At 43.9% G+C, this 16219-nt stretch overlaps 1 protein-coding gene across 6 annotated transcripts in view; it reads right to left on the bottom strand.

Moving 5' to 3' along the window:
* Positions 1-16219, bottom strand: part of PTPRG (protein tyrosine phosphatase receptor type G) — a 610478-nt gene that overhangs the window by 475616 nt on the left and 118643 nt on the right. The gene's annotated exons all lie outside the window — the stretch shown is intronic.

The following is a 16219-nucleotide window of genomic DNA, read 5'->3' as shown; positions in this document are numbered from 1 at the left end:
AAGAAAGGGAAAAAACGTGATCTGGGTAACTACAGGCCTGTTAGTTTGACATCTGTAGTATGCAAGGTCTTGGAAAAAATTTTGAAGGAGAAAGTAGTTAGGGACATTGAGGTCAATGGTAAATGGGACAAAAAAAAACATGGATTTACAAAAGGTAGATCGTACCAAACCAACCTGATCTCCTTCTTTGAGAAAGTAACAGATTTTTTAGATAAAGGAAACGCAGTGGATCTAATTTACCTAGATTTCAGTAAGGCATTTGATACGATGCCACATGGGGATTTATTAGTTACATTGGAAAAGATGGGGCTCAATATGAAAATTGAAAGGTGGATAAGGAGTTGGTTAAAGGGGAGACTACAGCGGGTCATACTGAAAGGTCAACTGTCATGCTGAAGGGAGGTTATCAGTGGAGTTCCTCAGGGATCGGTTTGGGGACCAATCTTATTTAATCTTTTTATTACTGACCTCAGAACAAAAAGTGGGAGTGTGCTAATAAAGTTTGTGGATGATACAAAGCTGGGAGGTATTGCCAATTCAGAGAAGGACTGAGATATCATACAGGAGGATCTGGATGACCTTGTAAACTGGAGTAATAGTAATAGGATGAAATTTAATAGTGAGAAGTGTAAGGTTACGCATTTAGGGATTAATAAGAAGAATTTTAGTTATAAACTGGGGACGCATCAATTAGAAGTAACGGAGGAGGAGAAGGACCTTGGAGTATCGGTTGATCATAGGATGACTATGAGCTGCCAATGTGATATGGCCGTGGAAAAAGCTAATGCGGTCTTGGGATGCATCAGGTGAGGTATTTCTAGTAGAGATAAGGAGGTGTTAGTACTGTTATACAAGGCACTGGTGAGACCTCACCTAGAATACTGTGTGCAGTTCTGGTCTCCCATGTTTAAGAAAGATGAATTCAAACTGGAACAGGTACAGAGAAGGGCTACTAGGATGATCCGAGGAATGGAAAACCTGTCTTATGAAAGGAGACTCAAGGAGCTTGGCTTGTTTAGCCTAACCAAAAGAAGGCTGAGGGGAGATATGATTGCTCTCTATAAATATATCAGAGGGATAAATACCAGGGAGGGAGAGGAATTATTTAAGCTCAGTACCAATGTGGACACAAGAACAAATGGATATAAACTGGCCATCGGGAAGTTTAGACTTGAGATTAGATAAAGGTTTCTAACCATCAGAGGAGTGAAGTTCTGGAATAGCCTTCCAAGGGAAGCAGTGGGGGCAAAAGACCTATCTGGCTTCAAGATTAAACTCGATAAGTTTATGGAGGAGTTGGTATGATGGGATAACATGATTTTGGCAATTAATTGATCTTTAACTATTCATGGTAAATAGGCCCAATGGCCTGTGATAGGATGTTAGATCTGAGTTACTACAGAGAATTCTTTCCTGGGTATCTGGCTGGTGAATCTTGCCCACATGCTCACGGTTCAGCTGATCGCCATATTTGGGGTTGGGAAGGAATTTTCCTCCAGGGCAGACTGGAAGAGGCCCTGGAGGTTTTTCGCTTTCCTATGCAGCATGGGGCATGAGTCACTTGCTGCTGGAGGATTCTCTGCACCTTGAAGTCTTTAAACCATGATTTGAGGACTTCCAATAGCTCAGACATAGGTGAGAGGTTTATTGCAGGAGTGGGTGGGTGAGATTCTGTGGCCCGCATTGTGCAGGAGGTCAGACTAGACAATTATAATGGTCCCTTCTGACCTTAATATCTATGAGTCTAAGTCAATGACAAAAGTCCCATGGGCTTCAATAGGGTCAGGATTTGACCCACAATTTGGTAATTCTCAAAGGGGCTGTCTACATGGTGTGGCGATGCATATTAGAGGGGAATAAGCTGTGGAGTGCTCCAGTGGCCCCACATACATCTTGATGATGCACGGTATAAGGTTTCGATGGTGCTTTGAATTAGTCTCATCTGAAACAGTACGCACTGAGATGCACTAGAAACCTCTTAGAGCTCACCATCAGGGTCTGTGCGGGGCAGTTAGAGGGCCACACTTTAGATCACTCTATACCCCTCTGGTGTGCACTGCCACACCATGTAGACCAGCCCAAAGAGTCTCCTAGCCATTATGGTTGGATTACTACTGTAATTTTAGGGACTCCTCTAATGCAGCCTCCCCTCTTCCTTCCTTCCCCAACATTAGTATTTAACAGTTATTATTTAAACCATGTGAAATGTAAGAGACTATAACAATGCTGGTTCTGGTGGGACCCAACTGAGAGTGCCAATTCAGGACAAATTGCTTCAAGCAGGGCAGTTATAGCCCAAGGCTGGGGTTTCTATGCACACCAAGGCAAACCAAACCAGCCAGAGAAGACTTTGGTTTTACCCCACTGGCTAACTACAAGTCACACAAGCAATTTCCTTAGACACTCTAGTTTCCCAGGATCATTACCAGTGCCATTCGTTATGGGGACAAATGGTTAGGAAAACCAATACCCCAGTAAAAGAAAAAAGGTTCTCTCAATCCCAAAGGACCAAGCCCCAGACCCAGGTCAATATACTAATCAGATCTTACCCACAAATCACGCTGTTGCCAGTCCTTTAAAATCTAAAATCTACAGGTTTATTCATAAAAGGAAAAAGATATAGATGAGAGCAAGAACTGGTTAAATTGAATCAATTACAAACAGTAATGGCAAAGTTCTTGGTTCAGGCTTGCAGCAGTGATAGAATAAACTGCAGGTTCAAATTAAGTCTCTGGAGAACATCCACAGCTGGGATGGGTCATCAGTCCTTTGTTTAGAGCTTCCGTTTGTAGCAAAGTCCCTCCAGAGGTATGAAGCAGGATTGAAGACAAGATGGAGGAGCTGCAGCAGCTTTTTATAGTCTCTTGCCATGTGGTCTTTCTTTCTTTGTTCCAAAGGCAAGAATTCCATCACATGGCATGGAAAAACCTCAGAGTTCTGTCCACAGGCATGTCCTTGCATGCCTTGCTGAGTTGGAAGGCATGTCTGCCTTCTCTCAATGGATCAGTTGTATAGCTGATGGTCCTTAATGGGCCATCAAGCAGGCTAGGCAGAGCTGACACCAACTTGTCTGGAGTGTCACCCAGAAGCATAGCACAAGTTTGAACTACAGACAGTATAGAGCCAATACTTATAACTTTAAATGCAAAAATGATACATGCATATAGATAGCATAATCATAACCAGCAAACCATAACCTTGTCTTAAACACCTTATTTGACCCCCTTTATACAAGATTTGGTGCCACTACAGGACCTTGGTTGCAATGATGATCTATATGGTCCCAGATTATGTCGATTACGTCACAGAGACCCACCAGACAAGTGAATCTATACTCTTGCAAAGACAGTTCATAGTTCTCCTGATGGGGAAAGTTATCCAACATAAACCAGATCCCACACTGAATCTTCTCCAAAGCCCATATATCTCCCTCTGGCCTATCAAGTTGCACAGTTGTGTCACTGAAGCCAGGTAACTCAATGAATGAGCAGGATGGCACTTCCTCAGCAATTCAAAGAGAGGATAATGCCCTTCTCGTTTACATTGTAAATGAGGAGTGGCTCCACTTAAGTCAATGGACCCATCTTAGTATGAAATTGATATGAGATCAGCAACAGGCACATGATTGGGATTTTACCAGGTTTCTGTCAGGTTACAAGGTTTACATACCTTGCCAGTTTTACAATTTATCTAACTGTGTGAATGAAGTAAAACTACATTAATCTCTCTCTAGTTGGGTTCACTCTAGTTTCCAGGCACTAACATTGGAGCTGCAAACTCCAAAGGGGAATGGTTACAACAGAGAATAAAAATGTTCTAATATATTTTGTAGGTTATTTTTCTTGTAATTTGCGGTCAGGTTTCAAGGTCAACAAGGCACAAAATGCTCTAAGGAAACAAATCAAAGGCAAAGAAAAGCTTTTTTAAAAAAAGTTCTAGAGTCCAACTGATGGACTTCACCTGGAAAATCCAATTCCATCTTTATTTAAAGATGATATGCAAAGACCAAAACAATAGAAAACTGAGTTAAAGGCAAATGTTTGTGCTGACCAGGCTTGGGGTGGAAGGGCATTAGGAATATTATCCCACCTTTTCAGAATTCTCTCCCTTTTCAATCAGTCAGTCTTCCAGATAAACGATCTTGTTCTTTCCGGGGAAAAGATAACCACTGGCTGACAGCGGTTAGGAAAAAACTTCCCCTTAGGCAGATTATTCCATAATTCTCCACCATGCGGTTTTTTGCACCTTCCTCTGCAACAGCTGTTATGTGACGAGATACTGGACCTAATCCAGGGGAGCAATTCCCCAATTCAAACTCACTGTGGTGCCATGCACCCCTCACAGGCTGGTTAATAGGGATGTTTGGCGTACATCTGAGCTTCACCTTTGCAGTTCACCGTTAATGTATTTAGGGGAAGGTTCAGTTCTGGCAATCTAGCAGCAGCAGGGCATCATGCCACATGGGGGAAGCAGGGTTCAAAAGTAATAGTTCACTTATTGCGTTCTCCAGGAACATATGACTAAGTCCAGGAACACGACACTCCTCCATAGGGACATGAGTGGGTAGGGAGTTTCCTTGCTCTGCAGCAGCCTTTCTAACCACCTCAGGAATCTTGCAGAGCCAGAGCTGGCTAGAAGATTATTGTGCCTATCGCGGGGCCATTGGCAGAAGGGAACAGAAAAAACAGAAATGGGGCTCAGAGGAACCAAATGGACAAGAACAATGTCAGTTACAATAACTGCTTTGTAACCAAGTAGAAATGCTGTATAGCAATTGACAGCACGGTCTGAAAACGAAAGGCGGTATCAAGTGTGTCCGTGCAACGATCCATTTTAAGACTTGGACTGTTCTTTCCCCTTCATTCACATAACAGTCTGTAAGACAATGTTAACTCCACGTTCATTAAATCTGTGGGTGAGGCCAAGCCAGGAGGAATAGTAGACACTAGAAAGGATACATCAAAAATATAAAGTGATCTGGCAAGCTCAGACAGCTGGGCAGATGTGAGTGAGATGGCCTCCTATAGATAAATGTACGGTAATGCCCCTGGGGAGAAATAATCACTGTGTAGATATAAAGTGGAATGCTGCTGTTTCAAAAGCAGCAACAACAAAGAACTGGGGGTTAGGGTGGATAACGAATTGGAAGAGAATTCATGCTGTGATGCCATTGCCAAAAGACCAATGCCAACTGCCATCCCGTGGTGCATGGACCAAGCACAGGAGGTAATAATGCTGTTTTATGCAGACTTTGGAGTGACTGCCATCACAATGCTGAATGCAGTTCGAAGCCGCTTCTTTGAAAAAAGGAGCTTAACACATTTAGAAAAGTTTAAAGGATAAAACACTTTGCACTTACCCAGTATGTACCACCTCCCACTAAAGGATCCTAAAACCCTTGGAAAACATTAATTAACAAGGATAAGTATTACTATCCACATTGTACCTGTTTCCCCCATATAGGCAAAGAAGAACCCAAGGTCAATACAGGGTATCGGTGGCAGAGGCAGGAACTAGAATCATAAATCATCTTTATTTGAGCATAAGCTTTCATGAGCAGCTACAGCTCACTTCATCGGATGCATGCAGTGGAAAATACAGTGGAGAGATTTTATATACACAGAGAACATGAAACAATGGGTGTTACCTTACACACTGTAATGAGAGTGATCAGGTAAGGTGAGCTATAACCAGCAGGAGAGGAAAAAAAACCCACACTTTTGTAGTGATAATCCAGGTGGGCCATTTCCAGCAGTTGACAAGAACGTGTGAGGAACGGGGGGGGGGAATAAACATGGGGAAATAGTTTTACTTTGTGTAAATGACATGGATCACTCTCGTTACAGTGTTTATGGTAACACCCATTGTTTCATGTTCTCTATGTATATAAATCTCCCCACTGTATTTTCCACTGAATGCATCTGATGAAGTGAGCTGTAGCTGTAACTCACGAAAGCTTATGCTCAAATAAAGTGTTAGTGCCACAAATACTCCTTTTCTTTTTGCGGATACAGACTTACACGGCTGCTACTCTGAAATAAATCATCTTGACTCCCAGTCCTGTATTCTAATCACTAGACCATGTGGCCTTCCTACGTCAGAGGGGCAGCTGAAAACAGGGATATAGGAACGTATCTATTAGATGAACAGTTTGTCAATTGCATCTGAGCCTGTATAAAAAAAAAAAAAGGTACTGGCTTTTATTAAATTAACATTAGTATCTTGGACTCAGTGACTGGCAGCTGCAACCTGGCAGGGCAGAACATGGTGGTGAAGAAAGATATGGGCAGGAAGGTTGCTAAGGCTCATACAGTGCGAAAGAGAAAGAAGGGATGGGGGGAAACGGGCAATATAGGGACGCTTTCAGTTGGCGTTGGGGTTGCGTTGCAGCTAGTAATGTAAGCTTGTTGTGGAAGTGGGGTTTGTGCCAGGGGAGAAGGAAGTTAGCACACACAGGAGCTTGGGACTGGCATATATTTCAATCACTATGTGAATCAGCTTTCGGTCGGTACCTAAAAGGATCGTGCTGTCTGAATAACATTTGGCAGGGAGTCGTGGCATTCCACATGCTCGCAGGCAGGATCTATACCATAAAAAGACTCCTCCCCAGCAAGCACTTACCCAGCTCCCAGAGAGACCAATGGCTGCATAGTCATGGAGACCAAACTGCTTTCCCTTCCCAAGCAATGGTCTCTCCAGAAGCAGCAGCCTGAGGCAGATTAGCAGTGAGAAGTAGTTCTCATTCCTACTGTCTATGCTTTAACTAGTGAGTGGAGGGCTTTCAGTTTCCAGGGCTATTAATCTGACAATTACGATGAGTACAATGAGTAATTCACTTGGGGAAAAAACGTGTTAAAAGAACTGTGCCCATGTAACACCAGCACATTTAATGTGCAAGTCACATCGGTCTGAAGAACATCGTTACTTTCTTAAGCCTCTGTTCACTGGTAAATAGCCAGGGCCCTCTGTGTTGCATAACCCCACAAAAGCGCTGGTGGATCTAGCTTTTTGCACACAGGAAACCTTTTCACCAGGAACTCCACCAACTTTCCGAAAGCAAGACTGACTACTGCAGGTTTTTCTGCTCAAGAGCAGATTGGGCGAGATTCAACTATAAGAAGACTTTGCACGGTAGCCCCCAAATGGTCCTCAATATCCATGGAAAGTTTAATTACTCAAAAAAAAAAAAACAGGAAAAAAGAAGAGAAAACCAACTTTCCCTTAAGACATGTGTTGCTGTGTCTCACTGGCAAACACTCACCTATCTATTGCGTGCATGTCACTGCTCAGGGCTAAGTGTTCCTACGTACCGTGTTATAGGAGTTATGTTACTTATCCACAGCAAGGGGAGGTAAGGGCACTGCCAACCTTAACTTGGAAGTTCCTTGCTTTTGTGGGTTTCACAGTTGCTATTTTCATATTCATAGAATCATAGAATCATAGAATATCAGGGTTGGAAGGGACCCCAGAAGGTCATCTAGTCCAACCCCCTGCTCAAAGCAGGACCAAGTCCCAGTTAAATCATCCCAGCCAGGGCTTTGTCAAGCCTGACCTTAAAAACCTCTAAGGAAGGAGATTCTACCACCTCCCTAGGTAACGCATTCCAGTGTTTCACCACCCTCTTAGTGAAAAAGTTTTTCCTAATATCCAATCTAAACCTCCCCCATTGCAACTTGAGACCATTACTCCTCGTTCTGTCATCTGCTACCATTGAGAACAGTCTAGAGCCATCCTCTTTGAAACCCCCTTTCAGGTAGTTGAAAGCAGCTATCAAATCCCCCCTCATTCTTCTCTTCTGCAGACTAAACAATCCCAGCTCCCTCAGCCTCTCCTCATAAGTCATGTGCTCTAGACCCCTAATCATTTTTGTTGCCCTTCGCTGTACTCTTTCCAATTTATCCACATCCTTCCTGTAGTGTGGGGCCCAAAACTGGACACAGTACTCCAGATGAGGCCTCACCAGTGTCGAATAGAGGGGAACGATCACGTCCCTCGATCTGCTCGCTATGCCCCTACTTATACATCCCAAAATGCCATTGGCCTTCTTGGCAACAAGGGCACACTGCTGACTCATATCCAGCTTCTCGTCCACTGTCACCCCTAGGTCCTTTTCCGCAGAACTGCTGCCGAGCCATTCGGTCCCTAGTCTGTAGCGGTGCATTGGATTCTTCCATCCTAAGTGCAGGACCCTGCATTTATCCTTATTGAACCTCATTAGATTTCTTTTGGCCCAATCCTCCAATTTGTCTAGGTCCTTCTGTATCCTATCCCTCCCCTCCAGCGTATCTACCACTCCTCCCAGTTTAGTATCATCCGCAAATTTGCTGAGAGTGCAATCCACACCATCCTCCAGATCATTTATGAAGATATTGAACAAAACGGGCCCCAGGACCGACCCCTGGGGCACTCCACTTGACACCGGCTGCCAACTAGACATGGAGCCATTGATCACTACCCGTTGAGCCCGACAATCTAGCCAGCTTTCTACCCACCTTATAGTGCATTCATCCAGCCCATACTTCCTTAACTTGCTGACAAGAATGCTGTGGGAGACCGTGTCAAAAGCTTTGCTAAAGTCAAGAAACAATACATCCACTGCTTTCCCTTCATCCACAGAACCAGTAATCTCATCATAAAAGGCGATTAGATTAGTCAGGCATGACCTTCCCTTGGTGAATCCATGTTGACTGTTCCTGATCACTTTCCTCTCCTCTAAGTGCTTCAGGATTGATTCTTTGAGGACCTGCTCCATGATTTTTCCAGGGACTGAGGTGAGGCTGACCGGCCTGTAGTTCCCAGGATCCTCCTTCTTCCCTTTTTTAAAGATGGGCACTACATTAGCCTTTTTCCAGTCATCCGGGACTTCCCCCGTTCGCCACGAGTTTTCAAAGATAATGGCCAAGGGCTCTGCAATCACAGCCGCCAATTCCTTCAGCACTCTCGGATGCAATTCGTCCGGCCCCATGGACTTGTGCACGTCCAGCTTTTCTAAATAGTCCCTAACCACCTCTATCTCACAGAGGGCTGGCCATCTCTTCCCCGTTTTGTGTTGCCCAGCACAGCAGTCTGGGAGCTGACCTTGTTAGTGAAAACAGAGGCAAAAAAAGCATTGAGTACATTAGCTTTTTCCACATCCTCTGTCACTAGCTTGCCTCCCTCATTCAGTAAGGGGCCCACACTTTCCTTGGCTTTCTTCTTGTTGCCAACATACCTGAAGAAACCCTTCTTGTTACTCTTGACATCTCTTGCTAGCTGCAGCTCCAGGTGCGATTTGGCCCTCCTGATATCTTTCCTACATGCCCGAGCAATATTTTTATACTCTTCCCTGGTCATATGTCCAACCTTCCACTTCTTGTAAGCTTCTTTTTTATGTTTAAGATCCGCTAGGATTTCACCATTAAGCCAAGCTGGTCGCCTGCCATATTTACTATTCTTTCGACTCATCGGGATGGTTTGTCCCTGTAACCTCAACAGGGATTCCTTGAAATACAGCCAGCTCTCCTGGACTCCCTTCCCTTTCATGTTAGTCCCCCAGGGGATCCTGGCCATCTGTTCCCTGAGGGAGTCAAAGTCTGCTTTCCTGAAGTCCAGGGTCCGTATCCTGCTGCTTACCTTTCTTCCCTGCGTCAGGATCCTGAACTCAACCAACTCATGGTCACTGCCTCCCAGATTCCCATCCACTTTTGCTTCCCCCACTAATTCTACCCGGTTTGTGAGCAGCAGGTCAAGAAAAGCGCTCCCCCTAGTTGGCTCCCCTAGCACTTGCACCAGGAAATTGTCCCCTACGCTTTCCAAAAACTTCCTGGATTGTCTATGCACCGCTGTATTGCTCTCCCAGCAGATATCAGGAAAATTAAAGTCACCCACACCATACGCCTGTTCATGGTAAGCTGTAACAATATTTCTTCCTCTTGTACATCTGGTGTCAGTGTTAAAAATAGATTAATCCTTTCATACATTGCCACAAAGGAATCTTGTAGGGAACATCCAACAATCTAGGTTGGCCAAAAAGCAGCTATTGACTTAATACCACCACAGTTATACCATTTTACTATAACCAACTTTAAAAAGCCATTATAATTTTAAGTAAATGATTTTCTTTAAATAAAAGCCTAAAGCATTAAAAAGTGACAGCATGTCAGTGATTGTTTTGTAAGAGACCTATTCATATTCATCTTAAATTTCTACAGATGCAGCGCTTGCTGCGGTAAAGCAGAATTTTTAAACAATGACACCGCGCAGACTACCAAATGCAATTTTTCCTTGAAGAAGTTTAGAAGTGTTAAATAAGTTTTTACTTTTTTGTATTTGCCTGACATTCTGCATATTATATTGTGGGCTTTACCAGATTTGCTTTGACCACATGAGTAATTTCATTTTATACAGTAAAATCATAGTGTACTACAGTAAAACATCATCCCAACACTAAGTGATAGATTTTAAAGCTACAGGAAAATGTTTTGTGCTGTACACCCCTAAACATATGCATGAAATAATAGCATGTTAAGTAACCAACATACTGAGTGCTGCACAAGGCACGCACAGACGGTCTCTGCCCCAACGGAGTATTCATCTTATTATACTACAACCCTGAAAGGATACTACTTAGTGAGCTAGGCATCAGGTTTGAAGTTAATTTAACTAGATTTGCTAGCACTTCAAAGTCTGCTCCCAGCAAGGATGGCTCAACCTCTCATTCTTCTGTGATGGACACAACAGCTGGTCAAAGAATTTAAAAAAAAAAAAAAAATTCAACCCTTCCCCCCAAAACAAGACAAATTTTCCATAAAATATTTCACAAAATATTTTCCCCCTTTTCAAAAAGAAAAGGAGTACCGGTGGCACCTTAGAGACTAACAAATTTATTAGAGCATAAGCTTTCGTGAGCTACAGCTCACTTCTGGATAGGCCCTGCCTGCTGTGTGCCTGGGGTGGGGGTCATTTGGAGAAAACCTGAAAAAAACTGACATTCATTATTATTATTCGCTTAAGGAAATTGAGGCTCAGGTGATCTTTAGCGGGATCCTTACTGTTCCTAGAGAAGGGCAACAAAGGTGTGACAAGATTATGACTGTCAACAGATGGCTTAGGCAGTGGTGCTATAAGGAGGGCTTTGGGATGTATGGCCACTGGGAGGTATTCACGGACAGAGGACAGTTCTCTCGGGATGGACTTCATCTGAGTAGGGAAGGAAATAGACTTCTAGGATCAAGGCTGGCACAACTGATAAAGAGAGCTTTAAACTAGGAATTAGGGGGAGATGGTTGGGAGATGTCCAGGAAATCTCCACGCCAGATTTTAGCATTGAAAGGGAAGAAGACAAAGTAAGAAAGGATACAGCTGTGGGTAGGAGAATGTATATAAGGAGCGAGGGTGGTGTGGATTCTAATAGGTTATACTGGCTGTAGAATGACTGTGCCTAATAGGGTACAAAATGTGAGCGAGGCCAAACAGCAAAAATTAAGATGTTTATACACCAATGCGAGGAGCCTAGGTAACAAAATGGAGGAACTAGAGCTACTGGTTCAGGAAGTGAAACCAGATATTATAGGGATAACAGAAACATGGTGGAATAGTAGTCATGACTGGACTACAGTTATTGAAGGGTATGTGCTGTTTAGGAAAGACAGAAACAAGGGTAAAGGTGGTGGAGTAGCATTGTATATCAATGATGAGGTAGAATGTAAAGAAATAAGAAGCGATGAAATGGATAAGACAGAGTCCGTGTGGGCAAAAATTACATTGGGGAAGAAAACTAGTAAAGCCTCTCTACGATAGTGCTTGGGGTGTGCTATAGACCTCCGGGATCTAATTTGAATATGGATAGAGCCCTTTTTAATGTCTTTATTAAAGTAAATACTAATGGAAACTGCGTGATCATGGGAGATTTTAACTTCCCAGATATAGACTGGAGGACCAGTGCTAGTAATAATAATAGGGCTCAGATTTTCCTAGATGCGATAGCTGATGGATTCCTTCATCAAGTAGTTGCTGAACCAACTAGAGGGGATGCCATTTTAGATTTAATTTTGGTGAGTAGCGAGGACCTCATAGAAGAAATGGTTGTAGGGGACAATCTTGGCTCAAGTGATCATGAGCTAATTCAGTTCAAACTAAATGGAAGGATTAACAAAAATAAATCTGCAACTAGGGTTTTTGATTTCAAAAGGGCTGACTTTCAAAAATTAAGGAAATTAGTTAGGGAAGTGGATTGGACTGAAGAACTTATGGATCTAAAGGCAGAGGAGGCCTGGGATTACTTTAAATCAAAGCTGCAGAAGCTATCGGAAGCCTGTATCCCAAGAAAGGGGAAAAAATTCATAGGAAGGAGTTGTAGACCAAGCTGGATGAGCAAGCATCTTAGAGAGGTGATTAAGAAGAAGCAGAAAGCATACAGGGAGTGGAAGATGGGAGGGATCAGCAAGGAAAGCTACCTAATTGAGGTCAGAACATGTAGGGATAAAGTGAGACAGGCTAAAAGTCAAGTAGAGTTGGACCTTGCAAAGGGAATTAAAACCAATAGTAAAAGGTTCTATAGCCATATAAATAAGAAGAAAACAAAGAAAGAAGTGGGGCCGCTTAACACTGAGGATGGAGTGGAGGTTAAAGATAATCTAGGCATGGCCCAATATCTAAACAAATACTTTGCCTCAGTCTTTAATAAGGCTAAAGAGGATCTTAGGGATAATGGCAGCATGACAAATGGGAATGAGGATATGGAGGTAGATATTACCATATCTGAGGTAGAAGCGAAACTGAAACAGCTTAATGGGACTAAATCGGGGGGCCCAGATAATCTTCATCCAAGAATATTAAAGGAATTGGCACCTGAAATTGCAAGCCAATTAGCAAGAATTGTTAATGAATCTGTAAACTCAGGAGTAGTACCGAATGATTGGAGAATTGCTAATATAGTTCCTATTTTTAAGAAAGGGAAAAAAAGTGATCTGGGTAACTACAGGCCAGTTAGTTTGACATCTGTAGTATGCAAGGTTCTGGAAAAAATTTTGAAGGAGAAATTAGTTAAGGACATTGAAGTCAATGGTAAATGGGACAAAATACAACATGGATTTACAAAAGGTAGATCGTGCCAAACCAACCTAATCTCCTTTTTTGAAAAAGTAACAGATTTTTTAGATAAATTCCTTTACCTAGATTTCAGTAAGGCATTTGATACCATGCCACATGGGGAATTATTAGTTAAATTGGAGAAGATGGGGATCAATATGAACATCAAAAGGTGGATAAGGAATTGGTTAAAGGGGAGACTGCAATGGGTCCTACTGAAAGGCGAACTGTCAGGCTGGAGGGAGGTTACCAGTGGAGTTCCTCAGGGATCGGTTTTGGGACCAATCTTATTTAATCTTTTTATTACTGACCTTGGCACAAAAAGTGGGAGTGTGCTAATAAAGTTTGCAGATGATACAAAGCTGGGAGGTATTGCCAATTCGGAGAAGGATCGGGATATTATACAGGAGGATCTGGATGACCTTGTAAACTGGAGTAATAGTAATAGGATGAAATTTAATAGTGAGAAGTGTAAGGTTATGCATTTAGGGATTAATAACAAGAATTTTAGTTATAAATTGGGGACGCATCAATTAGAAGTAACGGAAGAGGAGAAGGACCTTGGAGTATTGGTTGATCATAGGATGACTATGAGCTGCCAATGTGATATGGCTGTGAAAAAAGCTAATGCGGTTTTGGGATGCATCAGGAGAAGCATTTCCAGTAGGGATAAGGAGGTTTTAGTACCGTTATACAAGGCACTGGTGAGACCTCACCTAGAATACTGTGTGCAGTTCTGGTCTCCCATGTTTAAAAAGGATGAATTCAAACTGGAGCAGGTACAGAGAAGGGCTACTAAGATGATCCGAGGAATGGAAAACTTGTCTTATGAAAGGAGACTTAAGGAGCTTGGCTTGTTTAGCCTAACTAAAAGAAGGTTGAGGGGAGATATGATTGCTCTCTATAAATATATCAGAGGGATAAATACAGGAGAGGGAGGGGAATTATTTCAGCTCAGCACCAATGTGGACACAAGAACAAATGGGTATCAACTGGCCACCAGGAAGTTTAGACTTGAAATCAGACGAAGGTTTTTAACCATCAGAGGAGTGAAGTTTTGGAATAGCCTTCCAAGGGAAGCAGTGGGGGCAAAAGATCTATCTGGTTTTAAGATTCTACTTGATAAGTTTATGGAGGAGATGGTATGATGGGATAATGGTATTTTGGTAAGTAATTGATCTTTAAATATTCAGGGTAAATAGGCCAAATCCCCTGAGATGGGATATTTGATGGATGGGATCTGAGTTACCCAGGAAAGAATTTTCTGTAGTATCTGGCTGGTGAATCTTGCCCATATGCTCAGGGTTTAGCTGGTCGCCATATTTGGGGTTGGGAAGGAATTTTCCTCCAGGGCAGATTGGAGAGGCCCTGGAGATTTTTCGCCTTCCTCTGTAGCATGGGGCATGGTTGACTTGAGGGAGGCTTCTCTGCTCCTTGAAGTCTTTAAACCATGATTTAAGGACTTCAATAGCTCAGACATGGGTGAGGTTTTTCATAGGAGTGGGTGGGTTCTGTGGCCTGCGCTGTGCAGGAGGTCGGACTAGATGATCAGAATGGTCCCTTCTGACCTTAGTATCTATGAATCTATTATTATTTGTTTGCATTGCTGTAGTACCTCTGAGTCCTAGTCATAAGCCAGGACCCCATTGTGCTGAGCACGATGCAAAGGAACGCAATCTAGTTAGCTTAACAAAGAGGTTACAGGGTGATTACAGTCTATGAGAACCTACAGGAGGAACAAATATTTAACAAAGGGCTCTTCAGTCGAGCAGGGAAAGGTCTAACATGATCCAATGGCTGGAAATTGAAGCTAGACAAATTCACCCTGGAAATAAGGTGTACATTTTTGTACAGTAAGACATGGAATGATTTCGAAAGGCTGTGGGTGGATTTTCCATCACAGACAATTTTCTCCTTCCCACACTATGGTGGTTTGTTGTTGTCTGCCTGTCTCCAACTCACCAACCCAGATGTGCTTGCACCCTGCTGTGCACTATTCTCTTATATATTCACCTGCAAAGGGCTCTTGGCCCCATTACCTGAAGTGACGCTACACAGAAATGTAAAGTGTTACTACTGCCACATTCTGTGGGTCAGACTGTGGACAACCGCCGCCTGGATACATGGGCAGATGGAGAAGGAGGTAAACAGCCCCTGCTTTGGTTGCAGGGCCAGGTCACTGCTGCAAACTGTACACTCCTCTGAAGGCAAAGCCCATCCCTGGCTAGTGGCATTAGCTACCTGTAGCGGAGTAGTTACCTGCTCTGGCCCTGAAAGGGCTGAGGCCAGCCTGGAGAGAGGGCTGGGGCTATGGGGAAAAGCCCAGCCTGATTAAGGGAGCAGCCACAGCTGTGGCCAGCTCAATCAGACCCAGCTGGCCCCTATAAGAGGCTGTGAGCCAGGAGTCCAATCAAGCTCCCTCTGCCTGTAGAGGGAGAAGGGCCTGGCTATAAGATACTGAGCAGGACACCTAGATTGGAGCAGTGCTGGGGAAGGGCCAAAGGAGCTGGGAGCTCCAGCCTGGAAAGCCTCAGGCTGCAGGCCGAATAGGTGCAGGGTTGCAGAGGGGCAGCCCATGGGTAGGCAGAGGCAGCAAGTCCAAACCCCCTTGCCTGTGATGAGTGGCATATACACTGCAGTCTGCCCCCAACATAAGGGGCTATGTGGGGACTGGCAGTAGCCCAAACTGAGGAGAGGTGCAGTTAGAGGGTGGGAGTTCCCCTGGGTGGGGAGACCCAGAACCTGAGAGTGTGGGGGTACTGCCAGGGGGCAGCATCCCAGAGAAAGGAGCACCAGGTCCTGGGAGGGACATGGGGGCCAGCGGTAAGGTGGATCCCCAGCCTGCAGAGGGCGTTCTGCTGGAAAAGAGCTAATTCCTGATGATTACCAACAGGAGGTGCTGCAGGGGTGAGTCCAAATGCTTACATTACCCCAAAAGCATCCGTGGGGAGGCTACCACACATTCCCTGCTTTAGCTTGCAGAGCTGGTTGCACCATAGGCAAGCTCAAGGTGCACTCTCTTTAAGGGAGGTAGCAGCCAGTGCAGGCCCCCATATGTAGCTGGCTGCTCCCAGAAGTCACTCTGAGGCCATGCAGCTTTACATGGTCCCCATCATGGATCTGTGACTGAGAGGCACAATTGAATCCTGGG

This window comes from Dermochelys coriacea, chromosome 7 (genome assembly GCF_009764565.3).
Source record: "Dermochelys coriacea isolate rDerCor1 chromosome 7, rDerCor1.pri.v4, whole genome shotgun sequence".
Classification (NCBI taxonomy): Eukaryota; Metazoa; Chordata; order Testudines; family Dermochelyidae; genus Dermochelys; species Dermochelys coriacea.
This window is presented reverse-complemented; position numbering and strand designations above follow the sequence as displayed.